Genomic DNA, 14184 nt, shown 5'->3' on the forward strand with positions numbered 1-14184 from the left:
TCTAGATAGGGTTTCTCTGTGTAACAGCCCTGGCTGTCTTGGAACTCACTTTGTAGATCAGGCTGGCCTTGAATTCACAGAGATATGCCTGCCTCTGCCTCCCCAGTGCTAGGATTAAAGGCATGCACCATCATACCGAGCTAAGATTTTGTCAAATCTTAAAACACATGTCACAAGACCCTGCAGAACATCACTTCTTTTAGTAGAAGTATTCATAAATACTCTCAGGAAGCCCAAAGTACACAAAACACAGAGCACTGGGATTCTTTAAGTAAAGCTAGCATCCAACTCAGTTTTGATGTGTATCTACTGCTAGGATACCTGAAGTCACAGGTGGCAGAAAAATCTGGAGGGTTATTTTGCTATATTATCTAAGTACTTGGGCTTGTTTTCAAAGTCTCATGGCTGATGTCACAATTCCTTGTACTTAAAAGCCACAATGGTGGGTGGAAAGGGACAACTGATCAAAAATTAGGTTTTCCAACAATGTCAGATTTTCAGTGATGTGGACACCACTCTGCTTGTAAAGACACTCCTACCGTATCCCTCTACCCTGATACTTCCACAGCACTTGTTAACAACAGAAATTACACAGTATGTGAGTCTTAATCACAGATTTGGCTCCCATGCCTGACATTTTCTTAAAGGGTTAAATAAAGCAAAATAGACTCTCAGCAGCTGCTTTTCATGCTTAAAAGTGGTCACAGCTCATCTAAAGAACATGCCACCACAAGTCCCATCTGACAATCTTGGGAGTGTTATTGACTTATCTACACATTAGTCTTAAGTACTCTCTTTTCTTGAAGCAATTTAAAACACTGCCCTCCGAAGAATTTTCAAGATCTTCATATGACATATTACCTGTTAACCACTAAAGAGAAATACTCTCTACCCTTGTTTATAGTGGAAAAATTTGGAGAACACCTCTCTTTATGTTCGTGGTATTAGCTCAGAGACAACTGAGATTGTGCTTAAGATGTCATATTCTCCCCCATGGGGAACAATGTGAAAAGAACTGAGGAATGCACGCAGGAGTGCTACCATTGCATCAAGCCTCTGGTTTAAGAACCAACTTAAATTCTAGAGCTAAAGGTAAGTTAAAATCACGCTGGGAGGGCAAAACGAGACACTGAGCGACTTCCAAAAGTACTGCAATGAAAGGAAAACAGGTTGTTTTACATCAATATTCTACAGAGATTCATACCTTTATTAGATCACCTAGCTAGCAAACCAATGTAATTTTTTGAAAACCAGGAAAACTTGAATATGGTGTCTATATTAGATGACGTTTAGAATTCTAGTTTCTCAAAAGTAATGACCCTGATCTGGTTGTGTAGAAGTCACTAGTTTAGGAGATGCAGTCTGATCTAGGAAAGAGTGGGAAAACCATTCTTGTAGATTGTCAAGTTGTTGAATTTTGCTTGCATGTATGCAGGTGTGCACTGAGGAATTCTTCCCTTTGCGGTGGAGTGAGGCCAAGAGGTTTACAATCCTAAAGCCACATGAGGCCCAGAATGAGACTTTGTTTTCGGATGACACATAGCAGGGCCTGTTTTGAAAAAAAAAAAAAAAAAAAAAAAAAAAAAAAAAAAAGCAAACAGGAAATTTTATTTTGGAATGTAACCACCTCCACCCAAGGTCCAGGATAAGCAGGGCCAGTTTAGCAACACCCAGCTCTCATGACCCCTCCCTGTCTCCTCCCCTCTCCTCCCCTCCCCCAGGGAGGCACCATTTGGGTGGGGATGATTGGGAGTGGGGATAACCAAGTGTCCACAGGAATGGATTGTTTCTAGAAGCAGTTGGGGGCGCCGGGGGTGTGGGCTGGGTGCCAGAGACGGACTCCCCGAGCCTCCTGCACACACAGACCTAAGGAACCTGAAGGGTCCTCACCTTTCATTCTCTGCACACCTGTAAGGAGAGCCCGCCTTCTGAGAATGCAAGGAATTCCTGCCCAGGTTTCCTTCCCCATGAGCCTGGTGATGCAATCCCGCCCTTTGGCTATGCATTTAGGTAGCTTGTGGAAGACGGCACGTGCCAAAGAGGAGGGAGTCTTAAACAGACCTGAACTTCAGCCCCAAGACTGCGACGCCGATGCCAGCCCCCGCGGCTGCCGTGGCGGACAGCGGCGGCGAGGGTAGCTCTGGGCTGCGGGCGTCGGAACCCCGCGCGCGCGCGCACTCGTGAGCGTGAAAGAAGCGCGCACCGGGTGTGTGTGTGCAGCTGCGGGGAGCCGGCGTTCGCGCACAGGAAACGAGCTCCGGCAGCATCGCTGCGGTTGCCAGTGGCGCTCCCGAGGTGAGTGTGGGGCGGGCGTGGCGGGGAGAAGGTTGGGTGGCGGCCGAGCGGATCTCTCCCGGCGCTGCCAGAATTCTAGGGACGCGGGGCCGAGCTCTCAGGCCCAAGGCTCCGCTCGCTACTCGCTGCTCTGAGGAGCACCTCACCAGGGCGAGCTGCCACGCCCTGGGCTCCGGCCTCCCGGGTGCTCTCGAGGCTCGGGACCAGGGATCCGGGAATCCCGTGCACTTGGAGGAGCTCCAGTGCGCGTGGCAAGCCAGGCCGCCGCCACAAGGATCCATTCTGTCCTACCCTGAGCGCTGTAAGCCCGAGGGTGGCCTGATGGTCACTGTAGCCAGGGAGAAGCTGGAAATAGCTGGTGGACCCGCAGCAGGCCCGCAGGAACGCACATTCCTGGCGGGAAAGGGCCGGTGGTCCCCTGGGTAGGAGACTGCTTCATGGGCAGGGATGGCGGAGAAGATAGATTTGGAAAGAGGAAGGAGAAAACTCCCCAGGATTAACGTTCCCTCTGTAACTAATAAGAGGTCTGAGTGAACATGCAAAAGCATTTTAAAGGAAATCTTTGGTGGAGGAAGCCTCACTTTTTCAGGATGGAAAGGATGGTGCCAGCAGCAAGCACAGATGGCTGTATTCGGTGTTTGTGACTGCAGAGCTAAAAGGCAGGGTTTGATTTTTGAGCTGAGTAGATTATAGTTTTCACATTGCCAGCCTTTGGGAGAAGCGGCTGCTTTGTTAGAAAACGCGACTGCCAAGGAAGAAATTGCCCAACCGTTTGTTTTCGGGGGTAGGACGGATGCAGTCTTCACCCAGAATACATTTGTGATTTAGCACTGGGTGTTGGAGGCAGAAGCAGGGTATTTGTTCTCTTTGAAGTGTCAACACCTCATATGGAACTTCCATTTCTCTAGAGAAGGGACCTACCTGGTCCTGAGAGAAGAGTGTGGTGTTTTCTCTTTCACATTGAAAGGTTTGTTTAAAATGAATGGCCAGTGGGGAACTGCAGTATCAAAAATAGTCCATTATCAATAAATAAAATAAATAAAATTGAAATAAAATACTCGATTAGCTCATGGGACAAGTAGAGAGCAGAGAAAGGAAGATAGCATCAAGGCCTAGCCAGAAACGAAGAGGCTGCTGATGCATAATAACTTATCCCAAAGCAACTTATCTTGGATATAATTTTGGTTTTAACTGTCATAACGTTGCTGTTTTGATATAATACTTATTTTTTAAAAAAGATTTTCATAAAAAATGTTATGTGTGTTCTGCCTGCATGTATGTGTGTGTACCAGAGGCATTCCTGCTGCCTCCTGAGGTCAGAAGTGGGGCAGTCATCCCTTAGAACTGGAGTTACAGATAGGGGCCAATCCACCACACACGAGTACTGGGATCTGAGCTCCAGTCTCCTGCAAGAGCAACAAGTGCACGCTCTTAACCACCAAGTCATCTCTCCAGTCCCAAGATACAGTGTCTTCTTACATTCAGTTGTTTACAGCAGTTCTATTTTAACTGAAGCACAGAATACCGAACCCCCCAACACACACACACACACACACACACACACACACACACACACACACACGCACACACATTTATCTAGTGTTTAATCTAATCTGAAATTCTGTAAGTGGGTTTAACACATTTTTTATTTGAATTTATCCAGATTAGTTGGACATGCCCATTACGGTACCCTGTCTGGCTTTTGGGTATCATTGACATTTAAGCTGCAAACTTTAGTATACTCTGGTGTGGTTCTCTCCCTAGAAGGTTGGAAGAGGTGCAAGACTTAAGCTTTACTAAATCATTTTGGATAATAACATAGTTTCTCCAAAAGTTGAATTTTTATTAAGTACTGTTGTGCTTCGGAAAAAACTTGTTAACTTGGTAGATCATATTCAACCTCAAGTTTAGAGAAAATACTTTTATCCCTAAGCAAATGCTTCAGAAGATGCTTTACTTTTCCTCTGGGGGGTTGGTGATATACTTCCCCAGCTCCAGTTCTACTCCGTCATGGTGAAGGTAGAATCTCATTTCATAACACGCCTTTATCCTGTTTATATCTATGTATCATCCAAGGAAAGTATACTTGCCTGATGCAGCTTGCTGTGTGATAGAAACGGCTGAATGGTAAAGAGCCGCATGGTACTATCTCCTGGGTAAGGTCAACTAGAGACTCTAACAAGATGCTCTTAAATGAGCTCACCCAACAGATGCTTTTAGAATTACAATTCAGCAGGCTGTTTGGCAACATGTCCTTTGGGGATTGTGGAAAATGATTGTATTTTAATAAAAGTTCTATAAACATTGATTTGTTTTTATTAGCAGGATTCTTGCCTTATTGTGAATTAGAGGAAAGTGGAGGTAAAGGCATTAACTGGGGCTGGGCCTAAGAGCTGTAGAGGATTTATGCTTCTTGAATTCCTGTGATATTGAGGAGTGAACACCAGACAATCAAATCAGATGACAAATGTCCTCTGTCATGTGTCTTTAACCCTGAATAGTTTACTAGGAAGTCCGTCCTTTGCCTTCCTGTTGTATATACAGCTGAGGTAACAGTTCCCAGCTCTGTCTCCCCTCCTAGAGCTGTATCATGTAGGAAACATGTTATTGGTTAGTCTAGGAACTCTTTTTCAGTTGCATGACTCCTTTGGGTCATGAGGGAAAAAAAAGACAAGTAAATCTCTGGAGACATTAATAATGCTTTGAGGTATGACTTCCATGGATCTAGCTAGAACAAATATTTCCAAACTGATACCTCTTTGGTAAATATAGTCAGTCCTTTGGGTGTGTAGGCTCTATTCATAGATTCTGCCAACCATGGAATAGAAGTATTTAGAAAAAATTATGTGTCCTAAAAATGTACACATTGTAAGTGTTGCAGCTCTGAGGGGAAAGGACTCCTCAGTGCATGTGTTGCAGCTCTGAGGGGAAAAGGTAACCTGGCATCCAGGAGCCAAGGAATACCACAAAGTCACACCACACAATAAACTTCACACCAGAGTTATATTGGGAAAGACACATGAGGGTGGCTGCCTGCTCAGGCAAAAAGGAACAAAGAACTAAGCAGGAAGCAGGCTTTATGTAGGGCAATGATTCTCAGCCAGTGGTTCGACCCTTGGGGTTGAACAACCCTTTCACAGGGGCTACCTAAAACCATTGAGAAACACAGATATTTACATTATAATTCATAACAGTAGCAAAATTACACTTATGAAGTAGCAATGAAAATGATTTTATTTTCATTGGGGGTCATCACAACATACTAAAGGGGGAACTATACCAAAGGGTCACATTAAGAAAGTGGAGAACCACTGATTGAAGGGTTCTTGGTAGTGGCACTTTCCGGGGTGGGGATTCCCAGGGTGGGGATTGGTGGGATTTCAAGTCCTAAGCTTGGGGTGAGCACAGGGATTAGTGGGTTTTCAAGATGAGGAATTGGTAGGATTTGAAGCCCCAGATTTGAGCTCTGGGTTTTTACTCTGTAGGCCAAAAAGAATCAAGTAGCCAAGATAGAAACATATGGCCTGCAAAGAAAATATTTACTATCTTATCTTTTGTGGAAAACAAAATTTTTGTCCGTTCTTTGGATAAAACATAGGATTCTGGAAAATGTCCAAGCTGTGCCCTTTGAATGCACTCTTGTGAGTTAGAATAAAGATATCCCATTGTCTTTAAAGCATTTCATTAGTCTGCAACCACCTGATCCACTATGACAGTGGAGCTTCAAACATATCTGGACTATATTTGGCTACTGACTTAGTTGTAGACTTTTGGTTTTATTGTGTGTGTGTGTGTGTGTGTGTGTGAGAGAGAGAGAGAGAGAGAGAGAGAGAGAGAGAGAGAGAGAGAGAGAGAGAGAGAGAGAGAAAGAGAGAGAGAGACTTTCTTGTTTGCTCTTTTTTGTTTGTTTTTAAAGTCAGGGTTTCTCTGTGTAGCCCTGGATGTCCTGGAACTAGCTTGGTAGACCAGGCTAGCCTCAAACTCATAAAGAGCCACCTACCTTTGTCTCCTAAGTGCTGGGATTAAAGGTGTGCAACACCACCATCAGACCTTTTTTTTTTTTTTTGAAAAGTTAAGAGTCATAATTATTGGTTTTGTAATTGAAGCATTGATTGGCCATTTTTTAAAACATTTTTTATTAATTTATTTTTTACATTCCAATTCCAGTTCACTTTCCCTTCTCTACTCCTACTTCCCCCCTCCCCCACCTCCCATCTGCTCCTTGGAGAGGGTAAGGCTTCCCTCCCCTAGGAAGTCTAACCCATCATCTTGATGAGTCAGGACCGAGGGACCTCTCCACACCCCACACCCCTGTGTCTTGGTTGAGCAAGTTATCTCTCCATATAGAATGGGCTCTACTAAGTCAGTTTTTGCATTAGACTTAGATCTTGGACCCACTGCCAGTGGCCTCATATATTGTCCCAGTCACACCATTGTCACCTATGTTAAGGGAGTCTAGTTCGGTCTTGTGCAGGTTCCCCATTTCTGAGTCAGTGATCTTTCACAGCTTGGGTCAGCTGATTCTGTGGGTTTCTCCATCATGGTCTTGACTCCTTTGTTCATATTATTGATCCTCCCTCACTTTGATTGTACTCCAGGAGCTTGTCCCATTGATTAGTTGTGGATTTCTGCATCTGCTTCCATCTGTTTCTGGAAGAGGGTTCTGGCTTCTCTGGGGTTGTAGATTGTAGGCTGGGTATCTTTTGCTTTATGACTGGTATTGACTTATGAGTGAGTACATACTATATTTGTCTTTCTGGGTCTGGGTTACCTCACTCAAGATGGTATTATTTTTTCTAGTTCTGTCCATTTGCCTGCAAATTTTAGATGTCATTGTTTCTTATCACTGAGCAGCACTCCATTGTGTAAATGTACCACATTTTCTTTATCCATTCTTTAGTTGAGGGGCATCTAGGTTGTTTCCAAGATCTGGCTATTATGAATAATGTTGCTATGAACATAGTTGAGCAAATGTCCTTGTGGTGAGAATGTGCCTCCTTTGGGTATATGCCCAAAAGTGGTATTGCAGGGTCTTGAAGTTGGTTGATCCCAATTTTCTGAGAAATCTCCATACTGATTTCCACAGTGGCTGTACAAGTTTGCACTCCCACCAGCAAAGGAGGAGTGTTGCCCTTACTCCACATCTTCTCCAGCATAAACTGTCATCAGTGTTTTTGATCTTAGCCATTCTAATTGGTGTAAGAGGGCATCTCAGAGTTGTTTTGATTTGCATTTCCCAGATGACTAAGGATGTTGAGCATTTCCTTAAGTGTCTTTCCACCATTTGAAATTGTTTTGTTGTACAAATCTCTGTTCAGATTTGTACCCCATTTTTAATTTTTTTGCACCCCATTTTTAATTGGATTATTTGGGTTTTGGGCACTAGCTTCTTGAGTTCTTTGTATACTTTGGAGATCAACCCTCTGTCAGATGTGGGGTTGGTAAAGGTCTTTCCTCATTCTGTAGGGACAGGCCTTTTTTTAAATTAAAACATTATTATTGTGTGTGGGGGGCATACACATATCATGGTATACATATGGAAGTTAGCAGAGAACTTGCAGGAGAAGTCCATTCTCTCCATGTACCATGCGGCTTTATAGATTGAAATCAGACCATTATATCTGGTTTGGTGGTAAGCACCTTTACTCACTGATCTGTCTCATTAGCCCCCACTTTAATTGTTTGAGACAGAGTTTCACATTGAATCTGGAGCACACTGGTTTGGTTAGACCGATTGGCCAGAAGTCCCAGAATTCCTCTTGTCTCTGTCTCCCCAGTGCTGGAATTACAGGTGATGCAGGACCTAGATTTTTGCGTGGGTGCTGGGACCAAAATCCAGGAATTCATGCTTGCAATGCAAGCAACTGAGTCATCTTCCCAGCCTCCCCCACCCCTCAGAAAAAAGTATCATAGTATTAAACAGTTCCTTTATCTTAGTGGAAACTGTATAATTGGGCATCAACACAATCTGAGAACATAAATTTACCTCCCTGCCCTGCACACTGATTACTAATTTGGAGACAATTGAACTAGAGCCCTTCCCAATTTTTGTGGATGGGTTTCACTCATGAGGTGCAGGTTAAACTTGGAGTCATGAATCTTCTGCCTTACTCTGTGTTGAGTGGCAGCAATTTCAGGGGTGATCTTGTCTTCCACACTGCTATCTTAGCCTTTAACACAAGTTAGCCCATGAGATGCTTGGATGAATTAGGTAAAAGACTTACAGGTAACTAAGGGACAGACAATTGATGGCTTAGCCTGATGGAGAAGATGGATGACAGAGATCTATGCCAAGATCAAAGGGCAAAGATGGAATGTTAACTGGAGCCCACTTCTGGTGGGTAAAGTTTTACCTGGCTTTCAGATGTGTTTTGTTGTAACCTGCCTGATTTCAGAGCTCCTTGCTCCCATTTCTAGTCTCTGTGTCCTGGCGTCCTGTTCCCTTTTCCACCACTGTGTCCATCTTGAATGCAGAGGTGTACCCTCCCTGGCTACACTGGTTCCTTCCTACTCAGGAATCTTGAGACTCAGGGACCTGGGTGTGAGGTCTGACTGTCAAGCAGGGCACCTTGCTTTGGGGAAATGGGCACAGCATTTCCAGTTGAAAATCTTCAGGTTCTAGGTCCATCTGTTTGTCGGCTGTTCAGGTCTTTGAAAACCTAGTGTTACAAAATGTTACTTTGTCAATTGCCACAGGAAATACAAGCAGTCATCAAAATTCTCCCAACCAAACCAAAACAACAACAACAACAACAACAACAACAACTAAAAAGCAAGTCCACCGCCAGATGGTTTCAGTGCAGAATTCTACCAGAAATTCAAAGAAGAGCTAATACCAATACTCCTAAATTTGTTCCACACAATAGAAGCAGAAGGGACATTGCCAAACTCTTTTTACAAGGCTACAATTACCTTGGTGCCCAAATCACATTAAGACACAACTAAAAAGAGAACTACAGACCAATACTCCTCATGAACATTGATCCAAAAATACTCAATAAAATACTAGCTAACCAAATCCAAAAACACATCAGAAAAATCATTCACCATGATCAAGTAGGCTTCATCCCAGGGATGCAGGGATGGTTCAACATACGAAAATCTGTCAGTGTAATCCATCATATAAACAAAGCAAAAAAGAAAAACCACATGATCATCTCACTAGATGCTGGAAAAACCTTGGACAAAATCCAATACCCCTTCATGATAAAGGTCCTAGAGAAATCAGGTATAACAGGAACATAACTAAACATAATAAAGGCAATATAATGTAAACCAACAGCCAACATCAAACTAAATGGAGAGAAACTCAATGTGATTCCTCTAAAGCCAGGAACAAGACAAAGCTATCCACTCTCTCCATATCTCTTCAATATTGTACTGGAAGTTCTAGCTAGAGCAATTAGACAACGAAGGAGATCAAGGGGATACAAATTGGAAAGGAAGAAATCAAATTTTCACTATTTGCAAATGATATGATAGTTTACATAAATGACACAAAAAATTCCACCAACGAACTCCTACAGCTGATAAACACCTTCAGCAAAATGGCAGGATACACAATTAACTAAAAAAAAAAAAAAAAAAAAAAAAAAATCAGTAGCCCTGCTATATATAGACAATAAAGGTTCTGAGAAAGAAATCAGAGAAACATTACCCTTCACAATAGCCACAAACAACATAAAATATGTTGGGGTAATGCTAACCAAACAAGTGAAAGACCCTGTATGACAAGAACTTAAAGTCTTTAAAGAAAGAAATTAAAGAAAATACCAGAAAATGGAAAGATCTTCCATGCTCTTGGATAGGTAAGATCAAGAGAGTAAAAATGGCAATCTTACCAAAAGCAACTACAGATTTAATGCAGTCCCCATCAAAATCCCAGCACAATTCTTCACAGACCTTGAAAGAACAATATTCAACTTTATATGGAAAAACAAAAGACTCAGGATAACCAAAACAACCCTGTTCAATAAAGGAACTTCTGGAGGCATCACCATCCCTGACTCCATCTACTATAGAGCTATAGTCCTGAAGGCAGTTTGGTATTGGCACAAAAACAGAGTAGACCAATGGAATTAAATCAAAGACCCTGTTATTTATCCACACACCTAAGAACACCGGATTTTTGACAAAAAAGCTAAAATTATACAATGGAACAGAGAAAGTATCTTCAACAAAAAGGTGCTGGTGTAACTGGATACTGACATGTAGAAAATTGCTGATAGATCCATATCTATCACCATGCATAAAATTTAAGTCCAAATGGATCAAAAACCTCAACATAAATTCAGCTACACTGAACCTCTTAGAAGAGAAAGTGGGAAATACCCTTGAATGAGTTGGCACAGGAGACCACTTCCTGAACATAACACCAGTAGCACAGACACTGAGATGGACAATTAATAAATGGGACCTCCTGAAACCGAAAAGCTTCTGTAAGGTAAAGGACACAGTCAACAAGACAAAATGGTAGCCCACAAAATGGGAAAAGATCTTGGCCAACCCCACAAAAGACAGAGGACTAATCTCCAAAATATACAAAGAACTCAAGAAGGCAGTCACTAAAACACAAGTAATCCAATTAAAAAATGGGATACAGATCTAAATAGAGAATTCTCAATAGAGATATTTCAAATGGCCAAAAGGCACTTAAGAAATTGTTCAACATCCTTAGCCATCAAACAAGTCAAATCAAGTCTGAGACATTATCTTACACCTGTCAGAATGGCTAAAATCAAAAACACCAATGACAGTTTATGCTGGAGAAGATGTGGAGAAAGGGGAACACTCCTCCATTGCTGGTGGGAGTGGAAACTTGTATAGCGACTTTGGAAATCAGTATGGCAGTTCCTCAGTAAAATGGGAATCAGTCTAAGTCAAGATCCAGCAATTCCACTCTTAGGCATATACCCAAAAGATGCACATTCATACAACAAGGACATCTGTTCAACCATGTTCATAACAGCACTATTTGTAATAGCCAGAACCTGGAAGCAACCTAGAAGCAACTGAAGAATGGATAAAGAAAATGTGGTACCTTTACACAATGGAGTACTACTCAGCCAAAAAAACAATGAAATCTTGAAATTTACAGGCAAATGGATGGAACTAGAAGAAACCATCCTGAGTGAGGCACAGAAGGACAAATATGGTATGTACTCACTCATATATGGATATTAGACATAGAGCAAAGGATTATCAGCCTACAGTTCACAACCCCAGAGAAGCTAGGAAACAAGGAGGAACCTAAGAGAGACATACATCGACTCCCCCCACCCCCCAGAAGGGGAAAGGGATAAGATCTCCTTAGTAAATTTGGAGCACAGGGAGGGGGATGGGAGAGGGAGGTAAGAGAAAGAGGAGGGGGAGGAGAACTTGAGGGATCAGGAAGGTCCAGTTTAGGGAAGAACAGAGAAGGAAAGCAAGAACAGAGATACTTTAATAGAGGGAGCCATTATGGGCTTAATGAGAAATCTGGCAACAGGGAGATCTGCAGGGATCTACAAGGATGACCCCCAATTAAGAATCTATGCAATAATGAAGAGGCTACCTTAACTGCCATCCTAGAGCCTTCATACAGTAGCTAATGGAAGCAGAAGCAGAGATTCACAGTTAAGCACTGAGCCAAACTCTTGGAATCCAGTTGTAGAGAGGGAGGAGTGATCAGCAAAGGAGTCCAAGACCATGCTGGAGAAGTCCACAGAAACTGTTGACCAAAGCAAGTGAGAGCTCAAGGACCCCAGTCTGACAGCTGGGGAACCAGCATGGGACCCAGTCAGGCCCCCTGAATGTGGGTGTCAGTTGGGGAGCCAGGAAGTCTATGGGGCCTCTGGCAGTGGAACCAGTATTTATCCCTAGTGCATGAATGGTATTTGGGAGCCCATTCCTTATGGAGAGATACTTTCTCAGCCTAAATACAGGGGGAGGGCCTAGGGCCTGTCCCAAATGATGTGACAGACTTTGATGATCCTCCATGGAAGGCCTCATCTCCCTGAGGAGTAGATGGAAGTGTGGGGGAGATTGGTGGGGTGAATGGGAGGTCAGGAAATAGAGGGAACTGGGATTGATATGTAAAATAAGATTGTTTTAAATTTAAATAAAAATTCGTTAAAATTAAAAAAAATAAATTGCCATAGGAGTGCTATAGACTTTGATAGAGTACACTTTGCCTTAAAAGCAAAACAAACAAACAAAAACAAGAACACCACTTCCCCCAACATAAAACCCTAGCCTTTCTACAAATTGTCATGAGTGGGTGGAGGTTTTGTTCCTAAGGATGAATAAAGGTGGGCAAAAGCAAGGTGAAAATTGCATGTGAATGTTTGTTCCTGCTGCTTTTGGTTCTGTGCTTCTTAGCCTTAGGACCTTGCATACCCCAAACCCCAAGTCTAGAATAAAGTACTCTCCTCAGGGTTACTTTAACTACATGAAAACAGTCTTGGTAAACAGTCCATAATGCTTGTAAACTTTTTCCTTTAAAAGCTCGCTCATCATTTACCCAGCACATAGAGGCAGCAGGCTTCCATCCCCATCAGGCTTGGATGAGAGCCCTTCTCCCTGATGTCTCAGAACACACCTGATTCTGGTACTGCAGCCACCAGCTGGGACTTGAGGCACAGAGCTGAGGAATGGCAGTGGAATGGCTGTATCTAAATTCACTACCTATTGAAGATGTGTAACAGTCTCAGGGAGTGGTGCTCAGTTTGGGCATTAAAGTCCATGAACATTGCAGGTTCATTACTACAAAGTAAGCAATTTAGGGGCAGGAGAGATGGCTCAGAGTGAGAACAAGGACTGTTGACGTAGAGGGCCAGTGTTTGGTTCCTAGCATCTGCATCAGGTGGCTCACAACCACCTGTAATTACCGCCCCAGGGAATCCAGTGCCTTTGGCATCTTCAGGTACCTGCACTCAAGTGCACATCCATGCACACATATGCATAGTTAAAAATCAAATCTTTTTAGAAATTGAGCAATTAAAACTGCTGTATAAACATGAAGCCTAGCTGTAATGGATTAGTCACATTCCAAACTATCTGGCTTCTGTTTTTGGATGTGCCATTTTCCATTTTGTTCATAAGGACCTTTAAGCACCTAGCTTTCATCATAGAATCTAATTTTTATATTTTCTTGGGTTTCTTTGGACCGTCTTTGGAGGGACCCTGAAAAAGTGGGATGTGGGTAGTCAGATGAGTATCCCTAATGAGTGTCTCCTTGTTTCTGATGGTCACACCTTTTGTGCCTGTGTCTTTAATGCGTGTGTATGTAGTGCTCAGCAACGTATTCAGGGTCCTTGGGATATAGATGCATTAACATTATTCCTTCAGCAATCTTCCCTTGGCCGAAAAGTGTTGTTGGCACTTGTCTGGGTAAGAATTTGGAAGGACTGAGTGTGATTTGCAGGTGTTACTTTGGAGGTTCTGGTTTAACTCTGACCACTTTCCATTGCCTAGGAAGAATAAGGGTGAGTCCCCATTGGAGGAAAGCATGGGACTACCAGCACAGAGAGATAAATAAGCTTACCAGGGCTGTTACAGTGTAGTAGTTACAGATTCACTTGGACAGGTCCAGGGCTCCAAAGTCCCAGACCTGCACAGCCAGCTCTGATTCCCTAAGCTCCTGGGCACAAACCTCAGTTTCCTTAGCTGGAAGTAAACTATTATAGTACTAGTGACTAACGGAGAAGGTTATCAGAGTCATCACACCAATAGAAATACGAAGAAAGCTTACCTGCTATAGTGCCAGGACCAAGCTGCTGGCAAAATGATAAAGAGGGGAGAGTATGAAGATCTTAAATAGAAAAGAAAGGAAGTCTTCTTAATGTTAAGCGTTTACTTGCTCTGACGGAGTAAAATGTATTTCACTTTTTAACGTCGTTAAATTAAGTA

The 14184-nt window shown here is 42.9% G+C and overlaps 1 protein-coding gene across 10 annotated transcripts in view; it reads left to right on the forward strand.

Moving 5' to 3' along the window:
- Positions 1-1712: 1712 nt before the first annotated feature.
- The window catches only part of B3galnt1 (beta-1,3-N-acetylgalactosaminyltransferase 1 (globoside blood group)), a 47915-nt gene continuing 35443 nt past the window's right edge, over positions 1713-14184 (forward strand). For 3 of the 10 annotated variants that reach the window (XM_035451667.1, XM_035451671.1, XM_035451672.1), the window contains exon 1: positions 1713-2295. The gene's annotated coding sequence lies outside the window, so the exon portion shown is untranslated. The remainder of the gene's footprint in view (positions 2296-14184) is intronic. The other 7 variants (XM_035451673.1, XM_035451666.1, XM_035451669.1 and 4 more) reach the window with 5 other exon arrangements.

Source organism: Cricetulus griseus, assembly GCF_003668045.3.
Source record: "Cricetulus griseus strain 17A/GY chromosome 1 unlocalized genomic scaffold, alternate assembly CriGri-PICRH-1.0 chr1_0, whole genome shotgun sequence".
In the NCBI taxonomy this organism is placed as follows: domain Eukaryota; kingdom Metazoa; phylum Chordata; class Mammalia; order Rodentia; family Cricetidae; genus Cricetulus; species Cricetulus griseus.